Genomic DNA, 21,403 nt, shown 5'->3' on the forward strand with positions numbered 1-21,403 from the left:
AAGTTCTACATGGTGTACAGTGCCTCCCCTGTAGTGTCTCCCACTGGTTTGCAGATCATTTCTGTTATACTCTCATGATGACTAACTGTGAAATCAGTAAAGAGAATATGAAAAATTAAGACAGGTAATCCATAACCTACACACAACACTCAGAAATTTGAAGTCTACCTTGCAGATTTACAACCCTGATAAAAATGTGGCGTGGAGTTGCACACACTTAGCAAATTACTGACCCGCCGCTGTGAACACATATGGTACATGCCGTATTCAAGCTGTGAGTTCATAAAAAAAAAAATCAGACAGAATGTGGTATGTGAAATTCACAAGCATTGGTTCATTTACAAGTATTAACACTGATGAACGATTGTCTTTCGTAATCTGTAAGCCTCTCTGCACAGGTATATCACAGTGTTGACTATTCCCTTCATTCAGTGGCTTTAATTGTACTACAACTTAAAGTAAATTATAAAAATTCAGAATGTGAAATCAACACATCACTAAGTTAATGTAAAAGCAGCATCATTCAAACAAACTCATGAGATTGCACTCAAACAGTGCACTAATATGATCATCACCAAATCTATAAGTTCCACTACATAGATAATACACTGCCTGCAAAGGCAGATGAAGTACCAAACATATTAACTGCCTGGTGAAAATGAAAGAAAGTGTGGTAACATCTTTCCAGATGTGTCCCAGTCATGCACAGAAAGCTGGAAATCACATGGCATGACACTGCACCAAATGCAGCTGGCCCCGTAACACAAAGTAGTTGAAGGGAGAGGAATAAAGTGTGTGTGTGTCAATTAGTGAGCATTTACAGGCCTAGTGAGCAGTTACAAGTGTGTGTGTCAATTAGTGAGCATTTACAGGCCTAGTGAGCAGTTACGTGCCATGTTGAGGTGTTCTTCACTACATGAGCTGGAGACAATATCTGTATGGCTTCGCATGGGGTAGTATCATGGGGAAACTGAAAGAATGACAAAGTGTGATAAGTGCAGCCCAGGAGTTTGGTATCACTGACGACATTGTTTCCTGTGCATGGAGAGTGTTCCAAACCACAGGCACTGCTGCCTGAAGGTCAACTTACAGCAGCAGATACTGGCACATTTTGCAACAGGCAAGAAGAGACCCACATCAAACAGTGGGTGCTACTGCAACCATATTTAATACTACCGCAAGGCATGGAGTCTCATGCTCCACAGTGGTATGGAAGCTGCCTGGGATGGTCTCTATTCCCAACGATCAGTCAATTATTTTCTGGGATACCTGCACATCGGTGGCACAGTTTGCGATGGAGCCAAGAGCATTGTTTCCTGTGCACGGAGAGGTGAGAGGTGAGAACGTATAATGCACCCACGAACAAATTCAAACATGACTATTTTGGTAGTCCAGGTGTTATGGTGTGTTGAGACATACAATGGGGTGACAAAAGCCATGGGATAGTGATATGCATACAGATGGCAGTAGCATTGCATATATGAGGTATAAAAGCTCAGTGCATTGGCAGAGCTGTCATTTGTACTCAGGCAATTCATGTGAAAAGGTTTCCAACATGATTATTGTTGCACAACACAAATTAAGAAACTTTGAATGCAGAATGGTATTTGGAGCTACACGCATTGAGTATTTCATTTCAGAAATCGTTAGGGAATACAATATTCCAAGTAACCGTGTCAAGAGTGTGACAACAATACCAAATTTCAGGCATTACCTCTCACCACAGACAATACAGAGGCTGACAGCCTTCACTTAACAGCCGAGAGCAGGGGTGTTTGAGTAGAGTTGTCACTGGTGACAGACAAGCAACACTGCAAGAAATCAATGTGGAAAATATGATATATTACCCATTAGGACAGTGTGGGGAACTTGGCATTAAAGGGCTATGGCATCAGACAACCAATGCAAGTGCCTTTGCTAACAGCATGACATCACCTGCAGCATTTCTTCTTGGATAGTGACCACACAGGTTGGACCCAGACGACTGGAACACTGTGGTCTGGTCAGATGAGTCCTAATTTCAGTTGGTAAGAGCTAATGATGGGGTTCAAGTGTGGTGCAGGTCCCATGAAGCCACTGACCTGAGCTGTCAACAATGCATTCTGCAAGCTGATGGTAGCTCGATAATGGTGTAGGCTGTGTTTACATGGAATGGACTGGGTCCTCTGGTCCAACTGAACCAGTCATTGACTAGAAATGGTAATGTTTGGCTCCTTGGAGTAAAATAAAAAATGGAATTTTTGTAGATGAGAGTGCGCCATATCACCAGGCTACAATTGTTTGTCATTGGTTTGAAGAACATTGGGGACAATTCAAGAGAATGATCTGGCAACCCAAATCTCATTGAACATTCATGGTATATAATTAAAAGTTCAGTTCATGCACAAAATCGTGCACCTGCAACACTTTTGCAATAATGGATGGCTATAGAGGCTGCATGGGTCAATATTTCTTCAGGGGACTTCCAACGACTTGGTGAGTTCGTGCCACATTGAGTTGCTGCACTATGCTGTGCAAAAGGTCTGACACGATGTTAGGAAGTGCCCCTGGCATTTGTCATCTCAGTTAATGTTACATGGAAATATTGAACTCCAAACCTTTGAAGATGGTGCACTCAATGCTCAATGGTATTGTGACAGTGTACTCCTTCCCCATGTGGATCTTTTTAGTGGTGCATTCAACCTTGACTTTATTTTTAGGGTTCCATGCTTCAGTCTGTAAAAAAGAAACCCTTATAGGTTCACCTTGTTGTAGTCTGTCTGACTGTCCAACTATTTACAGCTCTTTTTCTCAGAAAGGGGTACACATATCAAGTTCAAATTTATGTCACATATTAAGGTCTACTGTAAAAATTTTGATGTAAAAATTTTAAACTTCTGTGTCAATGCAATCACAATATGTGGATATTTATGTTATATATTGTGATACTCAAAAACTCACATCAAAAAGCTACAGGGTACTTCCCGTTGAACTAGAATCATGAAATTTTGTAAGAAGCAAGGTTTCACAGTACAAGTAAAGCAAAATGATCTGAAAATTGTTAAACTGTAATTATATAACATAAAAATAACTTTTTGCCATTAGAAATTCACTGCATTCATCATCTCTCAAAAGCATAATACACATACATTACTGCATTCAAACGTGAGTTGTAAGTTTTAGTGATGTTTTAGTAAGTAAATAAAGGTGTTTTAATAAGTCTTCTACATCTAAATACCTAAACTGAAGTCCTCTGCTCGCTTCTCTTTGTATGTCCATTTTAGTATGAGGAGCTACTGTAGATATTTTGATATGGTGTTGGAATTTCTGGGATCAATATCTTGCAAGTTTCTATATTTAAATCAGGCAAAAATTGTTGAGATTCTCAATTCCCATATATAAAATTTGCAAGGAACTCTCAGTGCGTGAGTCTTACTTGCCAATTTTTATGGATGATATAATTCCCAACCACATCAAACGGCAAACATTGAGAATCTCTCAGAATGAGAAGAAATTGACAGCCCTGCCTGTTCTCCTGACTTAAAATTTTACCAAGTACATGCGGAATTCTTGAAGAGAAAGATATTGCAGCATGTACACACACATCAACAATGATGCAGCTGTTGCCCACCGCGCTAGTGGAGGAATAGAACAGCCTACCACAAGAATCCCTTACCAACCATGTGACCAGCATGGGAGCACATTACAGAACATGTGTTATTGACCGTGGTGATCACACACACTATTAATCCTTTCACTGCTATGCGCAACACTGGCTGTTGCAATTTGTGTGCTGCATTGTCACGCCACTCGCCGTGCGCGGGGTGCTGAATGCATCTGGCGCGCTCGCCACGTGCAATGCTTCCAACACGCTTGCAGTTTTTCAGCTTTCTATTTTGTTCTGGCCTTTGGACTGGCTTTGGATGAATTGGGGTATTTATTTACAATATTTACACTTCATTTTTGAGTGAGGTGCATTTTTATTATAATGTACATACAAATAAAGACGTTCACAAAAGTGACTTACTACTCTCTCAAAACAAGAATAAAAAGTTTTTTATTGCTCCATTTGTTTTCTGTCATCCTTGTGGGTCACTGTGCATCTTCATTTGAAGATGATGAGTGTTGAATAGAATAAAACCAGCTGTGAACTTCCTCTCGATGTAGTAGGCTTTGCACTAGTAATTACAGACGGAAATGAATGAAAATCAACAACGTCTGTAGATTGTGAACTATTTGTAAGAGAAGCTTCTTCACCTGAATCGCCGTTTATTGATGAGCACAGCGATCCTTCAGAGTCACTCTCCATCAACATCTGTATTACCTCTTCGGAGGCGAGGAGCTTTTTACATGTCATCACAATATGTAAATTCACTATGCAAACACAAGCGAATAACAGGTGACTGATGTCTGAACCAAGGATAGTCTCTTGCAGAAAGGTGCGAAACTGCAGTTCGACAGAAATCACAGTCGTGTCATCTGTTGTGCCTAAAGCAAATCACTCGTACAAGTGCTGTGAGGGTCCGCCAAAAGTGCTGACATCGTTGTCAAATATAGTCGTGTTCCGCATATTGAAATGACATGTGTTGCAGTTAGAGCAAGCGATAAGGTGTGGAGAGAGTCCGCCAGTGGCGCTGCAAACAAACAGACGTCTTATTCAAGCGCAGCTACACTATAGGCGAGCGAACATCTCAGAACTTCTACAGTATTTGGCAGCACCTGGGGCATGGCAGTGGTGAACTGCTGTGGCAGTCAATCGCACCCAGGGCACGGCGCAGTTGGAATGCAGTAGTAGTCAGCCACAGTCAATGGGTTCAGAATCACGTCCCACCTTCGGTAATATCCAGGGGTCCATCGTGAATCAAGGTGACTTCAGTGTAATTATTATCTTTGAATAGAATTCTAATCTGTTCACTTGATTGCTTATTTCTTTCAGTTACCTTATGTACTATACTGTAGCAGCTCTTTTTATGTACGGTCCAAGTTTCATCAAGCTATGTCACTTGGCTGTGACCAGTCATGTGAAAGTTTCTTTTGTCCTGAAATTTTAAAAACCAGTGAATTTCGTCACCATAGAAGTGGAGCATATCACTGCCCATGATTAGTATCCAGAGGATAAAACAAATAGACACAATTATGTCAGCTATAGCCACACACAAGGGACTGACCGTGGTCCACTGGCCACCAGCACTTTCATACTTACTCCAGACTTGTAAGCAGAAGTTTTTTAACAACACCTATCATTCAAGTTATAGTAGATATACAGTTAATATACAGATGGACAAGACAAAAATTTATGATCACTGCTCACTGCAAGATTTAATGCTACTTGATGGCATTCCGAGTTCCTGATGTGGTAAGGAAAACATATAAATACAGCAGAGATGAATGAAAAAATCTTTCTACTGATGAAATCCACTATAATAAACAACTCTGACAAAGGTCTTGTTGTTGTGGCCTAAGACCTGGACAGAAGTATCTTGGAAATGATTAAGCTGGTTCACTGTTCATATACTACTGCCATAAGCCTCTGTCATACGTGGCTGGAGGACAGTGAAAGCCCAAGTAAGTAACAAAGTGCTGGACATCCACCCTTCATGACAGACTGTGAGTTCGAAGGCTTGTCCACTCTGTAAGGTAGGACAAATGGTGATCTGTGGCTGATCTGAAGACAAGAGCACAATACTGGTGCAAGCACAAGTGATTTGGAGTACAGTGTTCAAGATGTGTTTCTGAACATGGCACTTTGTAGCACATGACTTACGTGTTCCCATGTCCACCCAACAAAATATTTCAATATTATGAGAAGGAAAGTTGCCACTCACCATATAGCAGAGATGCTGAGTCGCAGATAGGCACAACAAAAAGATTTTCACACTTAAAGCTTCTGGCCAATGCCCTTTGCCAACAACACACACACACACACACACACACACACACACACACACACACACACACAACTGAAAGCACACTGCAAGCGGCAGCACTAGCGCATGATGGAAGTGGCGACTGGGTGGGGGAAAGGAGGAGACTGGGGCGGTGAGGGGGAGGGATAGTATGGTGGGGGTGGCGGACAGTGAAGTGCTGCAGGCTGGGCGGCGGACATGGGAGAGGTGGGGAGGGGGGAGGGGTGGGAAGTAGCACAAGAGGAGAGAAATAAATAATAAAATAAAATATAAAAGGTTGGGTGTGATGGAGAATGACGGCTGTGTAGTGCTGGAATGGGAGCAGGGTAGGGGCCAGATGGATGAGAACAGCTAATAACGAAGGTTGAGGCCAGGAGGGTTACGGGAATGTAGGATGTATTGCAGGGAAAGTTCCCACCTGCGCAATTCAGAAAAGCTGGTGTTGGTGGGAAGGATCCATATGGCACAGGCTTTGAAGCAGTCATTGAAATGAAGGATATCATGTTTGGCAATGTGTTCAGCAACAGGGCGGTTCACTTATTTCTTGGCCACAGTTTGTCAGTGGCCACTCATGCGGACAGACAGCTTGTTGGTTGTCATGCCTACATAGAATGCAGCACAGTGGTTGCAGCTTAGCTTGTAGATCACATGACTGGTTTCACCGGTAGCCCTTCCTTTGATGGGATAGGTGACATTAGTGACCAGACTGGAGTACATGGTGGTGGGTGGATGTATGGGACAGGTCTTGCATCTAGGTCTATTACAGGGGTATGAGCCATGAGGTAAGGGATTGGGAGCAGGGGTTGTGTAAGGATGGACGAGTATATTGTGTAGGTTCGGTGGACAGCAGGTGAGAAGGATAGTGGGCATGACATTTCTCATTTCAGGGCACGATGAGAGGTAATCGAAACCCTGGATACAATAATAAGAGAGACGTATTGAAGTATGTAATTAATTGTGAGTCAGAAGACAAGGAACCCTGTGTGGTGTTAAAATGAGCATTGTTGGTTACTGCACAAGACACCATAAGAGTATGATGAATGGATATTCATGTAAGTAGTAGTTTAGTGTTTTGGAGGGGGTAATACTTATGAGGTAGCTCAAAGGAGACCAGAGGTTTTATGTAGTAGCATAAATATGGATGGACGACCAGATGGGCTAAGAATCATAGAGGGAATGCGGGGATTCTGAAATTTGTTGCTTAATGTAGGAGGACAACTATATATAATTATGTTGTAACTATGTATGTGAAGTCTTTAGCTGCAGACTAGTCATGGGTTCAGACAAGGGGCCCGGGTCTTCCGACAGAGCGGAGGTATGTAGCACCATTACTAATTTAGGCATTATTGAGTGAAAAGCAACTCCACTAATGTAAAGCAAGGAGGCAAGAGCAGAGGTGTTGACATGTACTTTCACAAGTGATCCTGTCCGTACACCACAAGGTGGCTCTGCCAAGCTGCACCATCATCGTGATATTGCAGAAAGACCATGCAACTATGAACCAACACCCGGAGTATTTCCACACGACTGAGACACAAGGGTGTTGAGTTTAACATGCTTCAAAGCAGTGTATCAGCACAACACACATGTCATTATTCACTACAAATACCTTCCGATTCAAGCACAGTTATGTGCAGCACCCTCCACAACATCAGGTCCACACAAGTCTCTATCACGCTATGGGCCAGGAAGCAGATGACAGTGGTCTGGTCAGCCATCTCCACCAGACCAGTCACAGTTATAAAAACTGTTAACTCAGGCACACACTGCCAAGTGGGGTAAACAGTGTCAGCAAAGTAGGACATGAATTCAAATGGCCATCCTACTATCATGACCTTCCAAAGTCTGTGGCACTGCAGGCAGACCACGAGCCTGCAGAGGACATATCTGGGGGCATCGCAGCACTTCAATATTGTACTTCGAGACCAAATAAAATATGTTTATCTTGCAGCAGAGTTTTCCTAGCCCCTGCCTAAACAACACGCCACTTCACTACCTCTACAGTATAGCAGCCCCATTCACCCCAGGTCGATATAGCATTAAATTCCTAGCGGTTAACTGCCGAAGCATTTGCAAAGAAGTGCCAGAACTTAAAGAGCTACTAAAAACCTGTGAAGCTCACATAAGACAGGTACAGGAAACTGGTTCAAACCTGAAGTTGACAGCAGTGAGATTTTTGGGAAAATTTAAAGTGCAAATGGAAAGGTGAGGCTAATGGGAAACGGAGGCAGGGTGTTTGTGACAGTACACAAGACACTCAACTCTACCAATATAGAAATTGAAGCTACATGTGAGATAGTTTGGGCAAGACTCAGTATCAGAGATGACGAAAAAATTGTAATTGTATCCTTGTATGTACCACCAGACTCACCTCTTCATGTAGGTTAAAATTTTAGAATAAATCTCAGTTCAGTAGAGTGTAAGTTCCCCCATCATAATGTAACCATTGAAGGAGACATTAATCATCCAACAATCAATAGGGATACCTAAAGTTTTGTTGTGGGCATGACAAGACATCCAGCAAGACACTACTAAATGCCTTCTCTGAAAACTACCTAGAACAGGTAGTTCTGAACCCCACTCACGATGTAAATATATTAGATCTAATGGCAATACACAGACCTGATCTCTTTGAGGTTGTTGACAATGGAACTGGTATCAGCAAGTTTGGGTCAGTTATAGTAACAATGATTGCAAAGTACAAAGGACACCTGCAACAAGCAGAAAGACTTATATAATTCAGCAGACTCAATAAAGATGCAACAATGTCATAGCTCCACGAGGAACTTGAAACTTTCAGCTCAGGACAGGAGCTGGCAGATGAACCACGACTCAAGTTTAAAAGAATATTTGATTATGCACTGGACAGAATGCACCCAGAAGAGCAATTCATGGTGGAAGGAATGCTCCATGGTATACAGTCACTGTAAAGAAACCTCTAAAGACAAGGAGACTACCACAAACAGGTATTAAACAAAGCAAAGGGAAACATGTTAGGCTGCAAAGAGAACAATGCAGAAGCCTTCAATGACTAGTGTACCAAAATATTGTAGAATTATCATTCACAAAACCCAAATAAATTCTGATTTTATGTAAACACTGATAGGGGAGCCAAAGTTAGGATCCAGACACTCACAGATGAGACAAGAAATGAAATTTCAGGTAGCAAAGCAAAGGCAGAAATGTTTAACTCAATTTTAAACTTCTCCGTTGCAAAGAAAAACACAGGAGATTGCACCAAAATAATCTTTATGCCATTGCAAAGATGATTGAAATGGGTATTAATGTCAGTGGCATTGACAAAGAGCTGAAATCGTTAAAACTGAACGAAGCACAAGTGCTATCAGATTCTGTGTTGAATTTGTGGCTGAGTTACCCCCTCTTTTATCTATAATCCACTGTAAATCACTCAAACAAAAACCTATGCCCAGTTGTTGGGAGAAAGTACAGATCACATCTGTTTACAAATCAAGTAACGCAAGTGGTCCACAAAATTACCATCTAATATCTTTGACAATGACTTTTTGTGGAAACTTAGGACATATTCTGAGCTCAAACATAATGAGTTATCTTGAAAAAGAATGATCTTCTCCACACCAACAAGCATGGTTTTCAAAAACATCTATCATGTGAAACCGAACGCGCACTTTTCTCACATGAAATGCTGAACTCGATGGATCAAGGGAGTCAGGTAGATGCAGTATTTCTCAACTTGCAAAAAGTATTTGACTCAGAAGCGTATCTATGCTTATTATCAAAAGTAAAATGGTATGGGGTATCTAGCAAAATCTGCGACAGGACAGGTGATTTTTTAATAAGTAGGGTAGAGCTGGCAGAGGCTGCAAGTTAGATGGGGCTGGACGATTTAGCTGTTAGTGACATTCGGGTAAGGGGTGAGAAAGAAGAGGAAGTGGGAGAATACAAGGTCTACCTGTCAGGAATCAAAGCAGGAATAGCACAATGGGGTGTAAGGCTTTACATCAGGAAAGAAATGGAACCCAGCGTAGTTGCAATAAGGTATGTAAATGAACGACTGATGTGGATAGACTTGACAGTGTCTAGCAAGAAAATTAGGATTGTTTCAGTATATTCGCATTGTGAAGGGACAGATCAAGATAAGATGGATAGTTTTTATGAGGCACTCAGTGATGTAGTTGTTAGAGTAAAGGACAAGGACAGGGTTCTGCTCATGGGTGATTTTAACGCCAGAATTGGAAATCGAACAGAAGGGTATGAAAAGGTTATGGGTAAATTTGGAGAGGATATGGAGGCCAACAGGAACGGGAAACAACTCTTGGATTTCTGTGCCAATATGGGCTTAGTAATCACAAACTCCTTTTTTAAACATAAGAACATTCACTGGTATACTTGGGAAGGCAGGGTAACCAGATCTGTCATTGACTATATAATAACAGATCAGGAATTCGGGAAGGCTGTGAGGGACACACATGTATTCAGGGGATTCTTTGATGACACTGATCATTATTTAATCGGCAGTGAAATTGGGATTGTGAGGCCGAAAGTGCAGGAGGTCAGGTCCATATGTAGGAGGATAAGAGTGGAGAAACTTCAGGATAAGGAAATCAGGCACAAGTACATAACAGTGATCTCAGAAAGGTACCAGTTAGTTGAATGTAGTCAATTACAGTCACTGGAAAAGGAATGGAGAAGGTACAGGGACACAGTACTAGAAGTGGCTAAAGAATGTCTTGGAACAGTAGTGTGTAAAAGTAGGATGAAGCAAACAGCTTCGTGGAATGACACAGTCAAGGCAGCCGGTAAAAGGAAAAAGAAGGCGTATCAAAAATGGCTACTTACTAGAACTCAGGTAGACAGAGAAAGTTATGTTGAAGAAAGAAACAAAGCCAAACAGATAATTGCAGCATCCAAGAAGAAATCTTGGGAAGACTTTGGAAACAGGTTGGAGACATTGGGTCAAGCTGCTGGAAAACCATTCTGGAGTGTAATTAGCAGTCTTCGAAAGGGAGGTGAGAAGGAAATGACAAGTATTTTGGACAGGTCAGGAAAACTGCTGGTGAATCCTGTGGATGCCTTGGGCAGATGGAGGGAATATTTTGAAGAGTTGCTCAATGTAGGTGAAAATACAATCAGTAATGTTTCAGATTTCGAGGTAGAATGGGATAGGAATGATGATGGAAATAGGATCACATTTGAGGAAGTGGAGAAAATGGTCAATAGATTGCAGTGCAATAAAGCAGCTGGGGTGGATGAAATTAAGTCGGAACTCATCAAATACAGTGGAATGTTAGGTCTTAAATGGCTACACAGGATAATTGAAATGGCCTGGGAGTCGGGACAGGTTCCATCAGACTGGACAAAAGCAGTAATCACACAAATCTTTAAACATGGAAACAGAAAACAACTACAGAGGTATCTCTTTAATCAGCATTGTGGGTAAAATCTTCTCAGGTACTGTTGAAAGGAAAGTGCGAGTATTAGTTGAGGACCAACTGGATGAAAATCAGTGTGGGTTTAGGCCTCTTAGTGGTTGTCAGGACCAGATCTTTAGCTTAGGCAAATAATGGAGAAGTGTTATGAGTGGAACAGGGAATTGTATCTATGCTTTATAGATCTAGAAAAGGCATATGACCGGGTTCCTAGGAGGAAGTTATTGTCTGTTCTACGAGATTATGGAATAGGAGGCAAACTTTTGCAAGCAATTAAAGGTCTTTACATGGATAGTCAGGCAGCAGTTAGAGTTGACAGTAAATTGAGTTCATGGTTCAGAGTAGTTTCAGGGGTAAGACAAGGCTGCAACCTGTCTCCACTGTTGTTCATATTATTTATGGATCATATGTTGAAAACAATAGACTGGCTGGGTGAGATTAAGATATGTGAACACAAAATAAGCAGTCTTGCATATGCGGATGACTTAGTTGTGATGGCAGATTCGATTGAAAGTTTGCAAAGTAATATTTCAGGGCTAGATCAGAAATGTAAGGACTATGGTATGAAGATTAGCATCTCCAAAACGAAAGTAATGTCAGTGGGAAAGAAATATAAACGGATTGAGTGCCAAATAGGAGGAACAAAGTTTGAACAGGTGGACGGTTTCAAGTACTTAGGATGCATATTCTCACAGGATGGCAACATTGTGAAAGAACTGGAAGCGAGGTGTAGCAAAGCTAATGCAGTGAGCGCTCAGCTACGATCTAATCTCTTTTGCAAGAAGGAAGTCAGTACCACGACTAAGTTATCTGTGCACCGTTCAATCTTTCGACCAACTTTATTGTATAGGAGCGAAAGCTGGGTGGATTCAGGTTACCTTATCAACAAGGTTGAGGTTACAGATATGAAAGTAGCTAGGATGATTGCAGGTGCTAGTAGATGGGAACAATGGCAGGAGGGTGTCCAATGAGGAAATCAAAGAAAAACTGGGAATGAACTCTATAGATGTAGCAGTCAGGGTGAACAGGCTTAGATGGTGGGGTCATGTTACACACATGGGAGAAGCAAGGTTACCCAAAAGACTCATGGGTTCAGCAGTAGAGGGTAGGAGGAGTCGGGGCAGACCAAGGAGAAGGTACCTGGATTCGGTTAAGAATGATTTGGAAGTAATAGGTTTAACATCAGAAGAGGCACCAATGTTAGCACTGAATAGGGGATCGTGGAGGAATTTTATAAGGGGGCTATGCTCCAGACTGAACGCTGAAAGGCATAATCAGTCTTAAATGATGATGATGATGTAGGGTGCAGCAAGTTATGTTGGATGGAAAGTGAGCAAAAGATGTCGAAGTAACTTCAGGTATGCCCCAAGGAAGTGTGTGGGATCCTTGCTCTTCATCTTGTATATTACTGACCTCGGCCTTTTGGGGGATGGTGCAGTTGTTTAGAATGAAGTTCTGTCTGAAAGGAGCTGCACAATTATTCAGTCAGATCTTGATATGATTTCAAAGTGGTTCAAAGTGGTGCAAGGCTTGATAATTTGCTTTAAATGTACAGAATGCAGAATTGTGCACTTCACAAAATGGAAAATACCTGGTATTCTGTGACTATAATATCAATGAGTCACGGTCGGAATTGGTCAACTTTTTTTTTTTTTTTTTTTTTTTTTTTTTTTTAGAGATAAGAAATGGAACAATCACATAGGCTCCATCACAGGTAAAGCAGGTGAGAGGCTTTAGTTTATTAGTTGAATACTAGGAAATTACAATCAGTCTACAAAGGAGGTTTCTAACAAATCACTCATGTGACCCATCCTAGAATATTCTCCAAATGTGAGAGATCTGTACCAGATATGCCTAACATGAGATACCGAACAGACACAGAGAAACACAGCACAAATTGTCGGAGTTTGTCTGATCCATTGTGTCTGTAGTTAATATGAGGTGGCTTAGAACACTACATACATTTAATAAAGGAATAAAACATGAACATATTTATTTACACTATGTACAACATACAGTATGTTATACACTATTTAGATCTCTTGGTTCTCAGATGTTAATCATTGAACTATCTGTATCATAATGTTATCTCCTGCTAAGTTTCAATCACTACATATCAACATCATCTGCTAGTACATAGTTGTCTCACTGCTGGTCTTTTGTGATCTGGAAGGAAACCAGTAGGGGAGATGGCGTGGGGAGGGAACATAGCTCCATATGTGGTGTCTTAGAAAGATACAAGAAAGGATACATAGCATGTACCGAGTAAAAGTGAAAACTGTGTCCTCTGGTGGCCCCTGCTGTGACTGATGGAGGTAACTGTTTTTTAGAAAAATGACATTGTACTGATGTAAATATTAATTTGACCAAAGAAGAAAAACAGTAGCTTTCAGTACTTCTGAGTAATCAGTCCCCCCCCCCCCCCCCTCCTTTTTAAAGCAGCTTTCTCGCTGGTTTACCAGGTATTTTTAGTTGATATAAGCACAGTATCACATGGTCTAGTAATAGTTCAGTGTTTACAGTTAACTTAAATGTGTACCTTGATTGATTAACATCCCTGGATGTTATATTTCTTGATGGACTATAGGGAACAAGATGAATAAATGAATGAATGAATGAAGATTGGCTTCCCCACATTTTGAATTGTATTTTACTTCATTGTTGTGAATAATTACAGTGTCATAGTTTTACAATGTTTTCAAATGTATTAGTTTGAGAAATATATTATTATAGTGTTATTAATTAGTGTAGCTATTCTGAGTTCCTTAAATTGAGATAGAATGCAGATTATATCTTGAGAGTGGTGGAAATCCACCTCATATGCAGCTAAATGCTATAAGTGTATGAGAAGCATTTCAAACAGTTCTATTAAAATCGAAAACACTGTATATTCTACAATATGTAGATTCATAAACCAGTAACACAGTCCATTTTAATATCTACATAATGGTAAATATTGCCTCAATAAATGAATGAATAAAATGTTCAGCTACAAGACAGATGCGTTTAGCTACAAAATTATCACAATGAAGTCTTGATAAGATTTCAACTTACTGCATCTAATGATAAGTGATCTGATAAATAGACTGCAGATAACTGTAGAACAATCCAAGTCACTCACAAAATGCAAAGACTGTAATCTTTAATCAAAAAATATGACATCAGCTACAACAGATTGTTTCATCTTTGTATTAATTGGTTCTTCTGAGTGTTTCAGTGAGTGTTCTATTGTGATCTCAAAATGAAAGTAATTCCTATGATGGCAAGCAGTGTACAGGAACTGAACAATAACACAGCAAGATCTCTTGAACAATGGTCAGTTTGTAGATAATGAAGTGACTTTGCAGATGTCTTGAACAGTGTAACAGAGGCAATTATTCAAGCTATACATTACTGACTCAGCAAACCCAGGCAGCAGCTATGCAAATTTTGACTGCAACACATTTAGACAGAATTGAAAATAAAATATTAACAACTAGAAGTTGTAGCAATAATCTATGTTATTTTGGTAAGACTGGAGCTAAAAGAACAGCAGACAGTGCCAAGTTACTTCAACAACCTCTAATTCAAATCGTCAATAAATAATAACTTCTACTATAAAATAATTGCTAATAGCCTAACACAGTGGCAATTGGCTTATTCAGATACTGTGAAAGTGTTTGACAATAATGAATAACCTACTTCATCAATAAAAATAGTTCAAAGGCATACTGACAAGCTCTGCCTAAAAAGGAACCAGATGTGTTTGGTTAGAAAACATGTTACACATAAGAAAAAGCTGCATGTAATGGTGGTTTGTTCGATTCACAGATGTAGCAGCAAAACTAGCCTTTATCAAAATCTATAAATAAAGAAGAAAGCAAGACACTCAGCACTAATTCCCATTCTGTATAAAAAACCCAAAAATATACTGAACTAACTGAAAATTATGTCAGATACTCATACTTAGGGAAACAGAAAATGGGAAAATCAATATGTAAGAACCAATAACAAAAAGTGTACTATTAATTACACCTATACTTAACAGGCAATTCCTAAAATTAGACATATTGAGGGAATTTATAGAATTTATAAAAAACATAAAAGAAACTACAACACTTTTCAAATGACTAAAACTTGTAACAAGAACGAAATTGTGAACACAGAAAAGAGTGCAGTGAAAGGAACCATATGAGTCTTACACTCTTGAGTGAAGTAACTACTTTCTATAGGTAAAGTTACTGGACTCACTTCCACAGCGATACATACTTCCATAGCTATGGAATAAGTGTGTCATGTGTACTGCAGCATTAGGGTTTGGAGAAGAAAGGGTCGAGTAGTATAATGTAAAGGAACACAATGTGTGACTTTGTAAGTGTCCACAGATGTGTCATAGGAATATTTAGCCAGTATGCTTTCAATTCTCTTGTCTGTATAAAAGGAAATCAAGGATTCTGCAATAGATAAAAGATTCACAACTATGACACGAAATACGGCCGACAGCGATATTCCAAACTGCCACATAAGCAAGACATTGGACAGTTTTCCCACAGCTGCCCTGAAGACTTTCAACCATCTACCACTGTATGTTTGAACACTGTTCCTGAGGATATTCAGAGCTAGACTGACACACGTGCTCAAGCACCAGCCACTATATTCTGTAAAGAAATTTTTCTCTACAAGTGGAACTGTAGGCTGGTCAACTTGAAACCATGACATGTGAAGCCACAAACTGAAAACATGAAACAGCTGTAAAGTACTGTTTATAACATCTATGTTGTGTAATGCCCCTTGTCTGTTATCTTAGTTTTAGCAGTGGTTTTAACATATAATGGACGAGATGTGACTCAATCTGTCCAGCCATGGCCAGTGAACAATGACTAGTAATAGTCACAGAAAAGGACCTCGCAATTGTGTTGGTGGCATTGTTAAGACATTAGTAACAAAGCAAGTCTGCAGAGGGTATACAATAACCAAATTATTACTCCACAACTACTTTTTGATTGGGCAGTTAAAAACAATACATCTGTACACTCAGAATTTTGAACACAAGAGGAGTACATTGAAACCGAAAGATTTCTAGGAGAGTGCTTCAACTAATCTGTTACCATCGGAGGAACACAGAGGTTACATGTCTTCATATTGATAGCATCAAGAGTAAAAAAATGTACAGATTTCTTCAGATAGGCTTACAACACAATCTACTGTTGAAACAGTCACAAAACCTTTGGAAAACTGGCTTTGACAGATATTCATGGATACATTGCTGCCATATACAACACAAAATGGTGGCTAGTTTATTTTTTAAATTTTTTTAAACAAAAGATGAAATTCTTGATGAAGTTAAAGTTACTTCTCTTCATTCAGCTGGCCCATCATTGTCTTAGGCATATCCTACAAAACTGGATATTCGTTAGTATCTGTAAATAACATTCTTTGTAAAGCAAACCCAGTGACACCAGGAGTAAGAATATATCAAATTCCTGGGCATGATATTTTTTTTTTAAAAAGAAGTGAGAACTTAAACCACATACTTTTGTAACAAGTTTCACATGAGACAATTCAAATGCATGTGTTAACAGTAAGTGTGAATGTGTACAGGGATATGTTAACAATAAAGTTACATATATTTTTTTGTTTAAATGTATAAATTTAGAATCAAGGAAAGAGTTCCAAAAGGACACCTGTAACACCATTTTAGCTTAGTTGGGAGAGATGCTACAGCAATTTGAAATTATTTCACATTGTTGTATTTTCATAATGGACTGAAGTATATTAATAACATTGGGCATTTTTCTTTAGCTATAAGTAGGCTACCACTGTGCCGAGCTGCATGAAAATCTGAGTCAGGTAGTGACTCCAATACTACATATGTTAAACGGGAGACACTGAAATGTTACTTTTCTCACATTCCAAGTACTTAAATGATACAAATAGAGGTTTATTTTTGAACATGTGTAACGTCTAAGTTTCATGTCTAACATGTTTTTGGAGTGTTGAAACTTTCCACCACAGACTAAAGATATTATGGCCCCAGCTTACAAGTTCAGTGCTGCTGTTATTTTGTGTAAGAAATGCTTATATATCTCTTACAAAAGCAGAAAATGATTTGGAATGACATGTGAAAAATTGTCGGCCCTTGCATAAGCTTATGATGCTCATTTCTTTTAAATGTGCAGTTAATTTCTTCTATTACTTACCTCAGTAATTAAAATACTGGTGTCACGTGAAATTAAAAGGTACATCAAAATATTTGTGTGTATAGATGCACTGTGGGAGTTACAATTCGATATTTCGTAAAATTGATTCCTTTATTGATACGACAGGAATTTTCCTGTGTGAAATTCTATTTATGTTTTTTTTTTTCTTTTTTTTTCTTTAGCCGACAAATTTTGTAGCTGTTATAGAACATCATCTGTCGTCCAAGAACTGGGCAACAGGACAACTGTCATGCCCAAGTGGTTTCAAACTACCACGCAATACCGATGTTATTAACTACATCACAAACACCAACATCGTACAACAGGTTGATTGTGATTGTACATACCTTCCTTCTCCTTCTAATAATTTCATCAAGTCATCTTTTACAAAAATTTTGCTGGGCGACTTACGACGCGTGCAGCTACAATCAGCGTCTGTCACTAATACTTATTTTCTTGTTCAAATATATATCGAGGCACATGTGCAAAATAAAAAAATTTGAAGTTTCTTAAATTTTGAAAAATTTGCTACCACAACAAGCCATAAGGGTTCCACAACACAAGCATTTTGCATGTTTGGTCTCTTGTTTACTCTATGACGAAACTATCATCTTTGTCAAATCTCGTTTTCCGCAGTCCGGTGAAAGACTGTTTTGCAAGGATCCTACTCCAGTAGTGTATAGGTCGAAAATTTATTGTGCAAATGTTGACGCACATGCATTAAGCTCGAAGAGGAAGAACCACTACAGAAAGCGTGATGGGAGCACCGTGGTGTTGTTTAGAAACTTTTATTTTACAAAGTAGGAAATGTGAAGAAGGGAACTGTCGCTTCTCAAACGAAATATAAATGTTGTACCATATTATTTAGTTTTCCGAATCATGGTTTGCCGGGGTGTGTCAATGGCTGGTTTTAACAACAAAATATTATGTTTCACAAATTATCAAATCAGTATACATACACATTATGATCTGCTAAAGTAAAAGTAAAATATAAGGAAAGAGAGAAGGCAGACGAGGAGACCTGGTCTAATGAATTCAGCTGAAACAAAACAGTTACAGAATATGCATGTAGTATTGCTTCCGTTATTCACTGTAAAATATAAAGTTCCCAACAAATTCCATGTTCGTACATACGCTGCCCAGTACGAATGGAACCGAAAGAAGACTAGCAACGCCATGTTAAGTATTGTTTGCGCTTAAGGGACAACCACTTTAAAGTCTGTTATCGCAATAGACGCAAATAATTCTGCAGTAATGAAGTGGAAAAAAAATCATAACTTTTATAAGTTTTGCGGCATTACCGCACTACAGAAAAAAATCATAAATGGAGAGGTTGAAGGAATAAATGATAATCATAAATCTTCAATTAAATCAGAAGTGAAGCATCCCCGTGACGACCTGGAATGTCTTGGGGGTTTCGTGTGAGTAGCAGTCTAGTAGAAGAGGCCTCTTTCCCCAACTACTTATCATTTTAGCTCTAATGTTTTGTTTCAGGCAAACGCGACTTGAATGTGTTACCGATAATTTTGTCAGTCATCTGCCCGGGAAAGTAATTTCGATGTTGTTGTGGTTGTGGTAGTAAGTCCAAAGACTGGTTTGATGGAGCTCTCCACGATGCTGTACCCTATGCAAGGCTCAACCTCACTGAGTTGCTGTACCCTATTCAAGGCTCATCCTCACTGAATAACTACTGCAACCTACATCCTTCTGAATCTGCTTAACATATTCATCTTTTGGTCTCTTCCTACGATTTTTAACTCCAATACTGAACTGGGATCCCTTGATGTCTCAGAATGTGTCCTATCAACCGATCCCTTCATCTACTCAGGTTATGCACATATTTAAATCCCCGATTCCATTCATTACCTTCTCATTAGTTACATGGTCTACCTATCTAATCTTCAGCTTTTCTGTAGAACCACATTCCTAAAACTTCTATTCTTTACTTGTCTAAACTGTTTATCGTTCATGTTTCACTTCCATACATGGCTGCACGCCATACAGATACTTTCAGAAAAGACTACCTAACACTTAAGTCTATATTTGATGTTAACAAATTTCTCTTCTTCAGAGACACTTTTCTCACCATTGCCAGTCTACATTTTATGTCCTCTCCACTTTGGCCATCGTCAGTTATTTTGCTCCCCAAATAGCAAAACTCTTCTAATAATCTAATTCCCTCAGTATCACCTGAGGGGTCATTCCATATAAAATTTATTTATTTATTTATTTGTCCATATAAATCTCTTTTTAAGTACATATATTGTACACAGGATATTGGACAGAAAACATTTTTTGGCTATTGGATTTTCAAATATCAAACATAAATTTTATAAATTTTTATGACAAATTGGATCTATACAGTTAATAATTACAAATTTTTGAAATACTGTATATTTATAACTTATTTCTACAATTAAAGATACAAATTACATTTTTTCTTGCATAAGATACTGTGAGACTGAATAGTAGCAGTTTTTCAGAAGGTAGGATGTCACAGACTTTTTAAAGCTTTGTAGTTCAGTAAGAGATTTTATGTGTCTTGGTAATCTGTTGTAAAGTTTTGTTCCTGCATGATATACACCTTTTTGGCATAATGTGGTGTTACAATGATTGACGTGTATGTCACTGTCTGACCTGGTACTGTAATCAAGGACACTTTTGTTTTGAGGAAAAACGTTTTCTTTTCTCAGTATGCTTTTTTTGACATGCGTGACTATTTCCAGTATATAAATGCAGGGAAGGGGTAGGATCTTTAGATCTTTAAAGAAAGGTTTGCATGATTTTCTGCTGCTCACTTGTTTCATTATTCTTATAATTGCCTTTTGTTTCCTGAAAACTGTTATGGCCTGATGTACATTTCCCCAGAAAATGATACCGTACTTCAGTATTGAATGTACACGAGCAAAGTATACAGCCCTAACTGTTTCTGCACTAGTACTGTTGCAGAGAATTCTTACCACATAGCTCATTTTTGCTAGTTTTGAATTTAGGGCTGTGATATGAGTGTTCCATTTAAGATCACCCAGTAAAAAATAAATTTTACACCCACCTCCTTAGATTTTCATGAAATTTGGCTCAAATGGTTCTAATACCATCCTGACAAAACCTGCAATTTTTTTTTGCTGTATCTCTTATAGTTTTTTTATAAATTTTTAAAGTTTTTATGTTTTGCATTTTCCGAACCTTCGGAAATGGTAAATTTAATTTGTATTCAAAACTTTAAAATTGGTTATCTTAAAAACTCTTTTAGATAACATCATGAATTTTTGCAGCAAGTTTATTTATTATACATGTTTGTAGATAAAAATGATACTATTAAAATATATTAATATTTTCTATGAAGAAAATTGTTTTTTTAACAGATGTTTTGTTTTATAAGAATTGCAATATCTAGAGTCTCAGAGCTGATAGAATGCTCAAATTTGTTTTAATTTACTCTTAAACATATAGGCTACTTGATAAAACAAATAATGATGGCTTTTTAACATGTTTATTAATTATAGTAGATTACATTAGAATTTTGTACAAAGATAGTGTACTTATGACACTTATGTACGAGGGTTATTCCAAAAGTAAGGTCCGATTGATTGCCAAATTGAAACCACAGTGAACATCAGAAATGTTTTACTTGTAACAATTAGCTACACCTTTCAGCTACTTCTCTACGTAGTCGCCGTTCTGACTTAGACTTTTGTCATAGCGTTGTACCAACTTTTCAATAGCCTCATCATAGAAGGCAGCCGCCAGTGCTTTCCGCCAATTCTCCACGCTGGCCTACACCTCGTTGTCTGTGTCAAAATGTTGTCTTCAAAGACAGCGGTTCATGTGACCAGAGATGAAACTCAGGGGGAGACAATTGCGGACTGTATTGTGGGTAATCTCACATTTCCATTTGAAAACGATGCAGGAGCATCTTCATTGCCCCTGC

At 38.9% G+C, this 21,403-nt stretch overlaps 1 protein-coding gene across 2 annotated transcripts in view; it reads right to left on the reverse strand.

Annotated features, from left to right (window-relative positions):
* Window positions 1-18,094, reverse strand: part of LOC126419419 (E3 ubiquitin-protein ligase RNF123-like) — a 165,858-nt gene extending 147,764 nt beyond the window's left edge. For both annotated transcript variants that reach the window (XM_050086618.1, XM_050086610.1), the window contains exon 1: window positions 17,820-18,094. The gene's annotated coding sequence lies outside the window, so the exon portion shown is untranslated. The remainder of the gene's footprint in view (window positions 1-17,819) is intronic.
* Between the last annotated feature and the right edge of the window lie 3,309 nt (window positions 18,095-21,403).

Source organism: Schistocerca serialis, chromosome 1, assembly GCF_023864345.2.
Source record: "Schistocerca serialis cubense isolate TAMUIC-IGC-003099 chromosome 1, iqSchSeri2.2, whole genome shotgun sequence".
NCBI lineage: Eukaryota > Metazoa > Arthropoda > Insecta > Orthoptera > Acrididae > Schistocerca > Schistocerca serialis.